Here is a 16,054-nt window from a genome sequence, read left to right on the forward strand (position 1 = left end):
CAAAACGAATATAATCTTTACCGTTTCTTAAATAACTCGCCCACAACTCAAAGTGTTAAGGCTTGGCCTAGTATACATATATTTATTTCTAAATCAAATTCAGTTTTAACTTTAATTAATTAAGCTAGCAGAACGAATTCAAATAATTTAATTATACATGATAAAGTCCTAAGTATACCCGAACATAAACATGTTTTAGTTACGTACGGACTCTCGTCACATCGTGCATACGTAGCACCCACAATTAGTTGCACATAACAATAAATATCACTTAGGGGTGGTTTCCCCCTCACAAGGTTAGACAGGAGACTTACCTCGCTTCGAAGTACCAAAACCAGCTCCAAAGCTTCTCTAAAACCTCAAAGCAATGCCCGTCGATCCAAAACTATTCAAACAACGTGCAAACCAGTCAAAATATATTGTAATACCCATAATTAATCAATTTAAACAATTTCCAACTCCGCTCGAAAAATCGATGAACACAACCCCCGGGCCCACGTGCCCGGATTCCGAAATTTTTCAAATATAAACATTACCCATAACCTTACGAATTCAAATATATAATTTATTTTCAATTCCACGTCCAATTTCGTGGTCAAAATCCAAAACTACCAAATTCTATGTTTTCTACCAAAAACCCACAATTTCTACTAATTTCCATGTTTAAATCCTTATACAAACTATGTATTTAACTTGAAATAGGTGGGAGTCACTTACCTTGTGTTTCTTGATGAAAATCTCCCCTTGAAGCTCTCCAAAATCGCCCCAACCAAGTGAAAAAAGAAAGAACATGGGCCAAATCCCGTTTTTATAAAAACCTTACTGCCCAATGTCCTTTCGCTTCTGCGGTCCATTAGCCTCTTCTGTGGCTCCGCAGATGCGACGCTCCTCCTCACTTCTGCAGCTTCTCTCGCTTCTGCGGACAAATGGTCCGCTTTTTCGAACTCGCTTCTGCGGCAACATTGTCGCTTCTACGAAGCAGCCCTCCCTCACACTTTCCGCTTTTGCGATCGATCCGTCGCAGGTGCGACTCCGCTTATACGGTCCACTTGCCCGCTTCTACGACCCCAGCCTCGGCCACGCCTGGCCTCTTCTGCGAAGCCCATCTCGGTTCTGCGACCAGGCTTCCGCATAAGTGATCGCACCAGCAGCAGAAGTTTTCCAGTTTTTTCTTAAGTACAAGAATCGATCTGTTAACCATTCGAAATCCACCCGAGGCCCTCGGGACCTTAACCAATTATAGCAACGCGTCCCAAAACACATTACGAACTTAGTCGAAGCCTTAAACCATGCCAAATAACATCAAAATCATGAATCGCACCACAATTCAAGCTTAATAAACTTTAGAACTTCAAACTTTTCAACGCCGAAACCTATCAAATCAAGTCCGATTGACTTAGAATTTTGCACACAAGTCATAATTGACATTACGGACCTACTCCCACTTTTGGAATCGAAATCCGACCCCGATATCAAAAAGTCCACTCCCAGTCAAACTTTCCAAAAATAATCCAATTTTCAACTTTCGCCAATGGACGCCGAAATAACCTACGGACCTCCAAATCAACATCCGGACACGCTCCTAAGACTAAAATCATCATACGAACCTGTTGGAACCTTCAATTCCCGATTCCAAAGTCGTTTACTCAAAAGTCAAACCTTAGTCAATTCTTCCAATTTAAAGCTTTCGAAATTAGAAATTTTCTTTCCAAATCAACTCTGAACTTCCCGAAGTTCATTTCCGACCACACGTATAAGTCATAATATCCGAAGTGAAGCTAGTCAAGACCTCAAACCACCGAACGATACGCTAGAGCTCAAAACGACCGGTCGGTCGTTATAAGTAAAGCCAAAATTATGCAAATTTTTACAACCGAAACTATTCTAACTCACTTAACAAAATACTACTTATTACATTATCACAAAGAAAAATTAAGAGTCAAATTTAACTAAAACAATAGATAGAATAGGCTCTAAAACACATCAAATTGCAGATTCAAACAGTAGGCAAATAATATCAAAATGAATAACAAAGAAAGTGTAGATGAACCTTAGTTAAGCTTTCCAATGTCGAAATATAAATTCCAGCAACTACAATACATGAACGAAAATAGTAACCGCGAACCGAATCTTGAAATTGGATTGAATTTTCGTTTTCTCCAAATAAAATTCTTCCTCCCTTAAAATCTCCCAAGGATGATGTTTCTGTGCATGTAATCTTTTCCTTTTTTGTTAGATGGCCGAGTCTTTGTTTTTTGGCCAAGTGTTGTATTTGTCCCCTACTCCTCCCTTTTGTGTCCTTTTATATATGAAATGGGATTATGCATTCATAGATATGAGGGTGAGATCGTGTGTTTGTGATGTTGTGGGTGTGTGATCATGGGTTAATAGAGGGAAGAGGTTAGAGTGAGATGTGCTAGAGTCATGGATAAGTTAAATTTCTTTTGAAATTAAATTTTGTTACCAAACTTCTAAAATCACGTGAATACTTGCTTCTTCTTCTTTATTTTTTCTTTTATAACTAGAATTCAATTAAATATTAAGACAATAAAATATTAATTAACTAACTCTAGACTAATAATATATATATATATATATATATATATATATATATATATATATTTACATATACTTTAAGTAATACTAAGAAAGATTCTATAGCTTACATATTAAAATTCTAATTAAAAGAAATCATATATTTTTTGTAAATTTTCATTTTCTCTTTACAAATAGAAATAAAATATGTTCTATAAGTATATATATATATATATATTAAGATTAGACCTAAAGAAAATATTTACACTAAAATAATATAGAATTTGGGTGTGATAAATAATTAGTTGTTCACACTCATTTGAAATTAATAGTGGAAGACCATAGAAATATATTTCTATCACCACTTAATCATGATTATATTTTAACTACAAAATTGATTCAACCCTTAAACTCAGATAGAGAGTCAATACAGGTTATCAATAACTAGTAACTATACCCAGTGAGTTCATAATAAATTTATCTGATATGGAGGAAGACCTAAAGTCAACGCGTAAATTTATTATCTCACTATAAATAAAAGGTGGAGACCATAGAGGTTAATTCTTATCACCACTTGATCACAACCATGAACCTTTCTCTGAGGATTAAGTTCCATAATTAAAAAAAGTGCTCAAAATCCCATTTAAACAGTCTTAAAATGCTAAAATTAACGTTTTTCACTGCATAGAAGCGAGTATTGATCACTGGTTGTTTCTGATAGACCTACCAAATTTCAAATTAATCGGAGACCGTTAAAATCACAATCTCCAAAACTTCGACCAAATTTGAAAAATTATCATGTTAAGTATTTTTTTTAATAATTTAAAATATCACTTACATTCTTATCATATACCAATTCATATCAAATCAACATGTGTTATCATGTTCTAGATTAGACATAAATAAAATGACAGAAAGAATGACTTTTCGTATGTAAATCACATTTTAATCTGCCAAACCTCTAAGAAAACTCATCTAAACGATCTTGAATCGTCAAAATACGATGTGATTCTGTCACGACCCAACTCAATGACAGGCCGTGATGGCGTCCAGCACCGTTGCTGGACAAGCAAACATTGAACAACTTAATGATTTCCCATATATCTTTACTTATTTTAAAATATTTGGTAAATAAAGGATTTTAAGGCAAACAAACGGAAACATCTAACTATTGAATTACAACCCAAAAATCAAAGTCTACTAATACGTGCCAAGATCTAGTGTCACAAGTGTGTGGCCAACTAGTAGAATATACAAAAGATGGCTATCCTACTGTCTGAAACAGAATAGACAGATAAAAATAAAAGAGAAACTCCGGCATGTTGATAAACGGCTCAGAAGGGGCAGCTCGCCATGAAATCTCGGTCCAAGATCAAGTATGCGCGTCGGGCAGGTAACTAGATACACCAGCCTCAGATCGTGTACAGTTAAGTACATAAGTGTAGTATGAGTACATAAACAATATGTACCCAGTAAGTATCCCGCCTAACCTCGAAGAAGTAGTGACGAGGGGTTGATTTGACACTTACTAGGCCAATAATAATATAATTAAAGTACTATGCTAAGCATGGATATCATGAATGATACTTTCAGTTCAATAACGGGAAGAGATAAGTCCTTCTTTCATAATTATAACATAAATTTCAGTAATACTATTTAGAAACTTACATTTCAAGGCATTTAAGTAGAATAAATCATGGAGAATTTCCAAATAATTAGCATGCACAATTATGCCGAGGTCGTACGACCCGATCAAATAAAATATTTAAAGTGTACACTGCCGAGGGTCAAACGGCGCGAACCATTGATGCATCTATTTTCCCCGCTCGCGAATCATATATGCGACGCAGTTACACAAAGATCTCATCAATATTTATAGTACCCTCCCATTCTTTTCAAAATACGACATTCAAATGAAAACCTTTAAGATCCCATTATTTTTCCTCAATTCCAATTCCTTTTGAAACATTTAATAAGCACACTCCATTCCGCCCTTCTCAAGGCAAACAATATACATAAAGCAATAACAATATCAACAAGGCATCGTCTCAAGGCCTATTTCCACCCGGACATAACAGGAATAGTAGCTATGTACGGACTCTCGTCACTTTGGGTGTACGTGGTGTCACGACCCAAACTAACCCCTGTCGTGATAGCGCCTATCGTGGAACTAGGTAAGCCGACTTATTTCCAAAACAAACCGATAATTTCATTCCAAAGATAATTTCAATGTTATTTAACATAAAAACCTTCGTAAGGAGTTTCAATCAAAATAAAAATGCGGAAAGAAAAACCCGACATAGGGGTGTCACTAGTCATGAGCATCTACTACAAACTGTCTAACAATATCAAGGCTAACTCAGCCTGGAAAGTAACTAAATACAAACTGGAGGAAGATAAGAGCGAGAAGAGCAGGGCCTGCGATCGCCAAACAGCTACCTTGCTATCTCCAAGAAAATCTGCAACCCGAACACTCAATAACCTCTACCATGTCCAGCTATACCTGAATCTGCACACAAGGTGCAGGGAGTAACGTGAGTACGCCAGCTCAGTAAGTAACAACAATAAATAAAGACTGAGCAGTAGTGACGAGCAATAAAGCATATAACCTCCATATCATGAAATCTCAGTAAAGTACAACATGCTTTAAAAATCAGTGTTTGATTCAAATCATCTCGTTTAAACCCGGTTCCAGTAAAAATTATTTAAATATATTTTTCCAATAGTTTTTCTAACAAAGGATCAATGCAAAGGTGAACAAAAATGATGAAATCATAAACAGCCCCTCGGGCAAAACATCACTCATATACAGCCCCTCGGGAAAACCTCACAGTCACTCGTGCCACTCATACCTCACAATCACTCATGCCTCCCAGTCACTCAGCACTCGACACTCGCACTCAGCAGGTACCTGCGCTCACTGGGGGTGTGTACAGACTTCGGAGGGGCTCCTTCAGCCTAAACGCTATAATCTGCACGGACAACTCCCGTGTTGCACGGACAACTCACGTGCCATAATAATAAAGTATGCTGCAGGCGGGCAGCCCCGATCCACACTTATCCTCACAAATCAGGACATCGGCCTCATTCAGTCATAAACCTCTCAAACCACTCGGGCATTTCAGTAAAACAGGGCATTCGGCCCAAAACATTTATATGCATCAAAATAGAGTCATAAAACTGAGTTATGCGGTAAACAAGTATAAACATGACTGAGTATAGATTTTCAATCGAAAACAATGAGAGGATGGTAAGAAACAGCCCCTAAGGGTCCAAACAGCATTGGCGCAAGGACCAAACATGGCATTCAGCCCAATTTACAGAAATTCTTTCTAAAACATATAAGTATCATATGGTTTCAACAAAGTATGCAACTTTACAGTTGCTACGGAACGGACCAAGTCACAAATCCACAACAGTGCACGCCCACACGCCCGTCACCTTGCATGTGCGTCACTAAAAATAGTAGAATGATACAAAATTCGGGGTTTCGTACCCTCAGGACCAGATTTACAATCGTTACTTACCTCAAACCGTGAAATTCTTATACTGCAATGTCCTTTCCTTGTGAATTGGTCTCCAAACGCCTCGAATCTGGTCATAAATAATTCATTTCAGTCAATAAAATTCATTGGAATTAATTCCACAAGATAATAATGATTTTCCATAAAAATCCAAAAATTAGCTCAAAAATCGCCCGTGGGGCCCACGTCTCGGAACTCGACAAAAATTACAAAATCCGGAAACCAATTCAACCACGAGTCTAACCATACCAATTTTACAAAAATTCGACCTCAACTCGACCATCAAATCTTAAATTTAAACCAAGAGAGTTTTCAAATTTTTCCCAACTCAATTTACCAATTTAAATGATAAAAACAACCATGAATTCGGGTAACTTAACCAATATTGAGTTAAGAACACTTACCCCGTTGTTTCCTCTAAAAATCACCCAAAACCGCCTCAATTCCGAGCACCAAATCGCCAAAAATCTGAAAATGGGAAAAATGGGACGAAGTCCCATATTCAGAACTTAAACTCACTGCCCAGACTTTTCTTCTTCGTGAACGCGGTCAGTGCCTCGCGTTCGCGAAGCACAAAATAACTCTCGTCCAAATTCCTCCTTCGCGAACGCGACATCACCCTCGTGTTCGGGAAGCACAAAATGTCTCAGCCTCAATGCCTTCTACGCGAACGCGTTCAACCCATCGCAAAAGCGATGCTTCGTTCCTCTTGCTTTCTACACGAACGCGTTCGAGCCATCGCGAACGCGTAGACCAATGGCCTGGGGTCTTTGGATGCTTCCTCTCTTCTTCGCGAACGCGTAACACCTCCCGCATCCGTGATGCACACCCAGTCCACCCTTCGCGAACGCGTGCTTCTCTTCGCGAACGTGAAGAGCAAATATTGCCAGCCTCTCAATTCCTCTTCGCGAACGCGAACGCGATGAAGGAAACCGGATGGTGTATCAGAAAAATTCCAACAGAGTTCCAAGTCCGAAATCCAACCCGTTAACCATCCGAAACTCACCCGAGCCTCTCGGGACCTCAACCAAATATATCAACAAGTCCTAAAACACCATACGGACTTAGTCGAACCCTCAAATCAGCTCAAATAACACTAAAATCATGAATTACACCCCAATTCAAGCCTAATGAACTTTGAAATTTATAATTTCTACAAACGACTCTGGAACCTATCAAATCACGTCCGATTGACCTCAAATTTTGCACACAAGTCATAAATGACATAACAGATGTATTCCAATTTTCATAATCGGATTCCGACCCTGATATCAAGAAGTCAACCCCTCGGTTAAACTTTTCAAAAATTAAACTTTCGGCATTTCAAGCCTAATTCCTCTACGGACTTCCAAATAATATTCTGGACACGCTCCTAAGCCCAAAATCACCATACGGAGCTATTGGAATCATCAAAATTCAAATATGAGGTCATTTACACATAGGTCCATATCCGGTCCATTTTTCTAACTTAAATTTTTAATTATGAGACTAAGTATCTCATTTCACTCTGAGTTCCTTCCGGACCCGAACCAACTAACCCGATATAACATAATATAGATGAATAACACAAAAGAAGTAGAAATGGGGGAAAACGGGGCTATAAATCCCGAAACGACCGGCCGGGTCGTTACATCCTCCCCCTCTTAAACATCCGTTCGTTCTCGAACGGGTCTAGAAACATACTTGGAGTCTCGAATAGGCGTGGATATCTCTTACCTCATCTCAAGGCCTACTTCCCAATTCAAGAACGTGCTTAAACCTCCAAATTTGACGCCAAACGACTCGAAGCTAGTCAAACATTACATAAACTAATCAATTTATGCTCAAAAGTTCTTAATTCCACCATTTAAGTGATTACCCAACCTAAATTGCAAGATTCCTAAAATTTACCCCCTGGCCTGCGTGCCCGGATTCCAGAAATTATTTAAAGAAAGCTGTTACCCATAACCTTAGGAACATAAATATATGATTTTTACTAAATTTCATAACGAATTTCGTGGTTAAATATCATTTTTATCAAAAACCTAGGTTTTCATCTAAACCCGTAATTTTCACTAATTTACATGTTATAACCTACCCATAAACTATGTATTTAACTCACATTTGATAGGATTTACTTACCTCAACTAGTTGATGGAAATCCCCTCTCTAACGAGCTCCAAAATCGCCCCCAAGAAGAGTAAGAAGTGAGCAAAAGTGCTCAAACCCCGATTTAAAACATCACTGCCCTTCAGCGACTTCCGCACCTGCGGTTAAATTGGCGCACCTACGATTCCGCTTCTACAGACCACTCGCGCAGGTGTGGACCAAATCCAGGCTGTCTTATCTTGCTTCTGCGCCCAGGTAATCCCACCTGCGGCCACGCATCAGTGACAAACGACGTGCATCTGCGACACTGCCCGCTCCTGCGATACCTGCCTTCGCACCTGCACTTTCGCAGGTGCGGTCCTTCTTCCGCTTCTGCGATGGATGGGCAGCCTATGCTGGGATGCATCTGCGATCATGGGGCTCACACCTGCGAGCTCGCACCTGCGGCTGACCAAGCGCAGGTGCGATTATGACAGCAGCTGGAGCTTCAGCTTTGGCTTCCAAATTCCAACTTGGTCCGAGCCTCGTCCGATTGACACTCGGTTGAACTCTTGGAACGCCCGAAACAACATTAAAACTCAGAATCACACCCTAAAACCAATTGAATCAAACTTAAGAATTTCAAGTTCTTCAATTTAGTTCCAATGCGCCGAAACGTACTTATACTATTCGAAATGACACCAAAATTTGCATACAAGTCTTAAATGACACTACGGAACTATTACAGGTTTCGAAATTCCGTTTGGACCTCGATATTATCAAAACCCGCTCCAAACCAAATTTTAAAGAACTTCTAAAACCTTCAAGAACCAACTTTCACTATTGAGTGCCAAAACGCTCTCGGATCATCCAAAACCCGATCCGAACATACGCCCAAGTCTGAAATCATCATACGAACCTATTGGAGCCGTCAAATTCCGATTCCGAGGTCGTTTACTCAAAATGTTGACCGAAGTCAAACTTGGCCTTTCAAGCCAACCTTAAGGAACCAAGTGTTCCGATTTCACCCCAAACTCTTCCAAATCCCGAACCAACCATCCCCGCAAGTCATAAATTAGTAAAAGAATGTACGAAAAGTCTTATTTAGGGGAACGAGGTTCTAAAAAGCAAAACGACCGGTCAGGTCGTTACAGATTCACTGCATAGCATTGAGTTCTTCTTAACTGATCGTTTCCAATGATTCTACCAAATTTCTGTTCATTCGGAGATCGTGAAATTCACGATCGCCAAAAAGCTAGACCAAATTCGAATAAATTATTTTTGGCGTATTTAGGATTAAATCCATGTGATTTGCATTCTTGCTATATATCATATCAAGTTAAATCATCATGTGTCATCATGTTCCAAATTTAACACAAATATAGCCAATATATAAAGAATAATATTTTATATTTATACCAAATTCAATTTAATAAACTGCTTGAAAATCCATCTAAACAACCTCAAATCACTAGATCGTTTTCAATGAACCTAGCAAGTTTCAGGTCAATCGGAGTTCGTCAAATTCATGACCACCGGCCTGTAACCAAACTCGGAGAATAACCATTTTAAGCAGTTTCATGAATTAAAATAAATATGATATTGATTTCCATTCTCCTTATAATTATATTATGAGCTCAAGGAATATATTATGTTCTTCCTATTTCTAGGATACATAATATTTGCTTTTGCAATAAATTATCCTTTTATTAAACACAGAAGAACCTAAGATATTATATTTTCTCCCGTCGGGCGAAAACCCCAATATCTCTTCTAATGGATGGAGTTGGTCTAACTAGTACCCAAAGATAAAACTCTTTTTATAGCTAAAAACCTCCACCACTAATGTAGATTTATCAAGGATAATTTTCACATGGTACATTAAGCAGATTTTAATGACTCAAATAAATAGACCATTTTGTGGATCCTACTTATTAATCGTTATGCTCAATCCATGAATAGACATAATTTCACATGTACAAATTTATTAAGAATTATTCATGAGTTCAAATAAACAAATCACTTTAGTCGTAACTATTTATTACTCACAAAATTCTCAATTTACGAGTGAATATACATGTAGCTCATAAAACTATTGTATGGCAGAATATGGATCACAACTTAAAAGCCATACCAATAATATAAAAATTATACTAAATACCGTCATATTTCACTTAATTACAACCTCCAAACAGAGAATAAAATTCATCATCGAAAATCCAAGACTAGTAATCACGTAGGGCTGTAAGGCCCAATGAAAGTTTTCCTAAAACCCGGGGTTCCGTGATGCCGGGCTAGGCGCAAAGGTTAATATAAGCTCGACGCGGTTCAAACTTTTTGGATTGAACAGTGCGCTGGGGAGTTGAAGGAAAATATTTTGCAGGGTTGGGCATTTCTGTGGCCCATATGCGGCTGCATAATCACTCTGCATGCCGCACAATGGCCGCAGAGTGAAGCAGCTATTTAGGCCATTTTTTATGTCAATTTCGCGGCCGGTTATGCGACCGCATAACCATTTCGTGGGCCACACTTTGATCGCATAATCAGCCTTGGAATTTTTGCAGAGGGAGGTTCTGCGGCGCATTATGCGACCGCATAACAGGTCTGCAGGCCGCATAACTACCGCAGACCCAGGCAGATTTTTTCCAGTTTTTGGCACCAAATTATTTTTGATATTTTTAGAGTGAGAGAGTTATTAGAGTGGGGAAGCAACCTTCAACCTAATATCCAACAATTCTTGCTCAATCCTTGAAGATTATCAAGAAAATCCTCATCTTAAAGGTAAGAATCTATGCCTTAGCTCTTAATTTCGAGAATCTACTAAAAAGGGGATAATTAGAAAGACAATTATTGAGTGTGGGGTTGTTATCTTGCATGCATGTATTCTTGAAGTATGTGGGAAAGTTGTGATCTAAAGAAATGGTAGAGAATGGGTTGAGGAATGATAGAATCTTTCTTAAAAGGTCCTTAAAAATATTAATGCACACCTAGTATTTGATAATGTGCTCAAATGAGCTAGAATCATGACCATCTTCCTAATTTTGGTCCAACTTGTTATATATTTAAAATAGATCGAAGTGCTAAGAATTTCGGAACGTTTTAAAGTATAAAGAAAGCTCAATTGAGGTATGTTGGGTAAACCCCCTTCTTCTTAGAATCGAACCCCACGGTGTTCATGTAATTGGTGTAAGTCCCAAATTGATCATTATAGAATTGGCTATTCCTAATGTGTTTGTGTTGAAGGATGTATGTTCAATATTTATTCTAAATGCTTCATCATGTCATCTTGTCATTTGAGGATGTGTTCAAAATGTAGAATATGTGTTAGAAATGTTAAGACTTCATGTCAATATCAAATAAAGGTTGTTATGCCAAATTATATGAAAAGCCTCTATGTGCTTAGGATTCCCAAATTGCTCATATGTGTACTAATGCCTTAAATGGTAGGCCATATTGTTGTTGATGATGATAATGATGTTTGAATGTGGAAAGGGGAAACTGGAATTATGAAATACGGCCAAGTGCCAAGAATGACTTTCTAATTGAGGCCACTCGTGCCAATGAATTGAAAAAATGTGAAAGAAGTATGAAGTGAGATGATTGATTGAAAAGGTAATGTCTCGGGTGAGAGGCCTAGCCGATCAGGCCGTGATCGGACGCCAGCCACACACACGGTGGTGACTGTACTAGAAATGATAATTTAAATTGTGGCTATGGTTGATGTTTCAAATGAGACGGCCTGGCCGATCGGGTCGTGATCGGACTTCGTGTAAGAATACGGTGGTATTGTGAATTATGGTATATTGGCTCTAAAGATCACCCAACCTAATAACATGGAAATTGACTTGAAAACTTACGTGATCCTTACTTGATGTTTTAGTATTGTTTGAAGCTCTTATTGAACTCATGATTGTTTCCCCTTGTATTATTATTCATTCTATTGAGATGGTGTTTAGTTTTACATACTAGTACTATTCGACAGTACTAACGTCTCTTTTGTCGGGGGCGCTGCATCTTTAAATGGATGCAGGTGGTTCCATAGCAGGAAGTGTTGACCAGCGATAGTGGTACATCCTCTTCCCAACAGACTTGGTGAGCCCCACTTCATCTCGGGGTCATGTATTGTATCTTTTGTTCATATTATTATCACATTTTGAGGTATAGCTGGGGCCTTGTTGCTGGCACTATCATAACACTCTTTTGTATCTTTTAGAGGCTCCGTAGACACTATATGGGTTTTACATGGGTGCTAGAAAAGTCAAACAGATTATGTTGTGTTTTGATTTCTTGTTCCACTCGAATCATAAGAATGTGTGTATCTTGAAACTTAAAAATGATATAACCAATTAGACGATTTAGTATTGTATATATGATCTTACGACTGTCTAATTAATGAAATCATGTATTCTCTTGATCATGGATGAGTTGGGTAGAAAGTATCTAACAGGCTTGCTCGACCGGGTTTACTCAGTTGAGTGTCGGTCGCGCTCCCTGAGGTTGGGGCGTGACAAGGGCATGAAAACTCAAACTAAAATTTGAGAAATATTTTATGCACAAATATGCCAAGCGCACCAATCATTAGTCATCCATGATATCAAATAGTGGATTTCACTTTCTTACAAAATAATTATATCTTCGTACAATATCAAGTATACTTTGTAATACCAAGTTTAATAAACTCCTACACCTCTATTCCGGAATTCAATACAACTACATGTCTATTTACTAATAGCCAACATGTAAGCCCATTATATCACTAGTATTTAATCATGGAGACCATGGGGAGTCACCCCCACCACCATTGAATTAAAAACAAATTAAAATTATTAAGAAATAATTTCCAGAAAATAGAAAAACGTCCAAAACACAATCCAAACGACCTCAAAACGCCAAAACACAATATGCTTCACTACATAGAAGTGAGTTTTTCTCACCACGTCATTTCCAATGAACCAACCAAATTTCGGCTCAATCGAAGTCTGTCAGGTTCGTTGACTTTCGAAAACACCGGCAATTCGGTCAAAATCGGGTTTTGCAATTTTCTAGGATTTACCCAAAAAAATTCCATATCATCCCAATCAAATATCAATAAAAAATAGATATCTCATTATTACAAGAATAATCCAAAAATTTTGCACAGTTAATTCACAAAACAGCAGTGTAGTTTTTCAGAAAACAAAATATACATGTAAGTCAAAAATGCACATAAACTCTATATTCTTGTTTCATGAAAAACCTAGTTATCTAATTAGATGTGAGTGGGCTCTGATGCCGATTGATGGATTATTATAAGCAGCGGAAGCAATCCAGTATCAAAGTCACATGTAATCTAGACAACTAGTATAAACGGGATTTCACGGGTTACTTCTTGAAGCGTGAACAAAGTTTCTCTATCACGTGAGCCTCTAATTTCACAGTAATTTAGTGAAATCTACATCGTCAGCACGATTACGATTCTCGAACGTTCCACGGTCTCCTACTATGTTGTAACGACCCGACCGGTCATTTTGAACTCTACTTCGTCGTTCGGCGGTTTGAGGCCGTGAGTAGCTTCACTTCATGTTTTATGACTTGTACGCGTGGTCGGAGTTGAATTTTGGGAAGTTCAGAGTTGATTCGGATGGAAAATTCTCAATTCGGAAGCTTTAAGTTGGAAGAGTTGACTAAGGTTTGACTTTTGAGTAAACAACCTCGGAATCAAAATTTGAAGGTTCCAATAGGTTCGAATAATGATTTCGGACTTGGGCGTATATTCGGGTTGAGTATAGTGTGGTCCGGGAGCATTTCAGCACTTGTTATGGAAAGTTGGCATTTTGAAAGTTTAAGAATTTCTAAAGTTTGATTTGAGGTGAATTTTGGGTGTTATCGATGTCCGTTTGAGGTCTCGAGCCTTGGAATAGGTTCGTAGCATGATTCGTAACTTGTACGTAAAGTTTAGCATCATTCCAAAATGTTTTGATATAATTCAGACGCGTTCGTCAAAGTTTGGAAGTTGAAAGTTGAAAGAAAAATTTTGATCGTCGATTAATGATTTTGATGTTATTTGTGGCGTTTCAAGCTTTTGGTTAAGTTTGTATACGGTATTGGGACTTTTTGGTATGATTGGACGAGGTCCCGGGGGGCTCGGGTGTAATTCGGGGTGGTTTCGGACCAAGTTTGGAGGATTTGCTATTGCTAGTTGCTGGTGTTTGCTTTGTTCTTCGCGAACGCGAAGGAATTCACGCATTCGTGAAGAAGGATTTTGGGGCTACTAGGATTTTCCCATCACGAATGTGATGAAGGAGACGTGAACACGGAGCAGAGGCTGGGGTAGCCTATGCGAACGCGACTTGGAAGTAGCGAACGCGAAGAGGAAGGGGAGCTGGGGCCTGTCAGGCATTAAGCCTTCGCGAACGCAGCTCGTAGCCCGCGAACGCTAGGCAGTGGGATCTGAAGGCTTCACGAAATTGGCCAGTTGGTCGCGAATGCGTTGAGTAAATTTTGGATGCAGTTGTTTTAGCCTTCGCGATTGCGAAGCACCTTCCGCGACCGCGATGAAGGACGGGCCTGGGCAGAATGGTTTTAAGTCAAGGTTTTTGCCCATTGCACTTATTTGTTCACTTGGTAGGGCGACTTTTGGGGTTCTTAAAGAGGAAAGTTTTGTCATCCTTTGTGAGGTAAGCTATTCCCACCTCTTGTGATTTAAATACATGGATTATATACGGATCTATACATGAAAATTTATGGAAATTGTGGGATTTTGAAAGAAACCTAGACATTGGTATTTTTTAATTTTGACCACGAAATTGGACATGGAATTGGGAATAAATCTTATAATTGAGTTCGTAATGTTATGGGTAATGTTCATCTTCAGAAATATTTGGAATCCGGGTACGTGGGCCGAGGGTTGACCTTATTGACTTTTCAAGCGGAGTTGGGAATTGTTATAAATTGATTTATTATGAGTATTAGAGTATATTTTTATTGGTTTGCACATTGTTTGATTAGTTTTGGAGCGTCGGGCATCGATTTGAACTGCTAGAGTGGCGTTGGAGCCGATTATGGAACTTCGGAGTGAGGTAAGTCTCATGTCTAACCCTGTGAGGGGGAATTTACCATGTAAGTGTTATATTCTTATGTGCTACATGTTGTGGGAGCTACGCACGTATGAGGTGACGGGTGCCCGTACGTATGCTTGAACTCCTGATTATGTCTAGGTAGATTTAGGTTCACGCCGTGCTATAATTGTACTATTTGATTTATATTTGCTCGTGTAATTCCTTATTTCGTGTTACGACTTGAGACTAGACTTGCATAGGGTGATAGACTCGCTATTGTAGAGATGTGACGAGCTACTTGATAATCCGCGGAATAATTTGTGCTTCCCTTATGAATTTCTCCCGCATTGTGCGTATTCATTGCAAATCTTTCCTTAAATTTCATAACTCACACGTATATTCATGAGTGGGATCAAGGACCCGTTAAAGCTTCTTACTCTAATGAGATCGGGCGCCTCGGCAGGATTTTATACCACACTCTTATAGGAGAGGGTCGTTCGCCTCGGCAGTATAATAGATGCATCTATAGTTCATGCCGCTCAACCCTCGGCAACGTACACATTATTATAGGATCGGGCCATTCGCCTTGACAGTATCATATTACTTATGGGATCGGGCCGTGCGACCTCGGCATAATCGTGCGTTATATCGCTAGCACTCCGAATATTCATGAGATTTTCCTTTCACCGATGCCTTGCATTTTATATGGTATTTCTTATTCAATAGGAGAAGTGGGTACCAATATGCAGCGAGCATACTGGTACCAATATGCAACGAGCATACTGTTACCCCTTACCACTCCACCAGTCACCACACCAGTATGCAGCGAGTAAATCGATTTTTTTTCTATAGGGATGTGGGGTGCTGTTTCAGTAGGAGAGGTGGGTACCA

This window comes from Nicotiana tabacum, chromosome 14, assembly GCF_000715075.1.
Source record: "Nicotiana tabacum cultivar K326 chromosome 14, ASM71507v2, whole genome shotgun sequence".
Lineage (NCBI taxonomy): Eukaryota > Viridiplantae > Streptophyta > Magnoliopsida > Solanales > Solanaceae > Nicotiana > Nicotiana tabacum.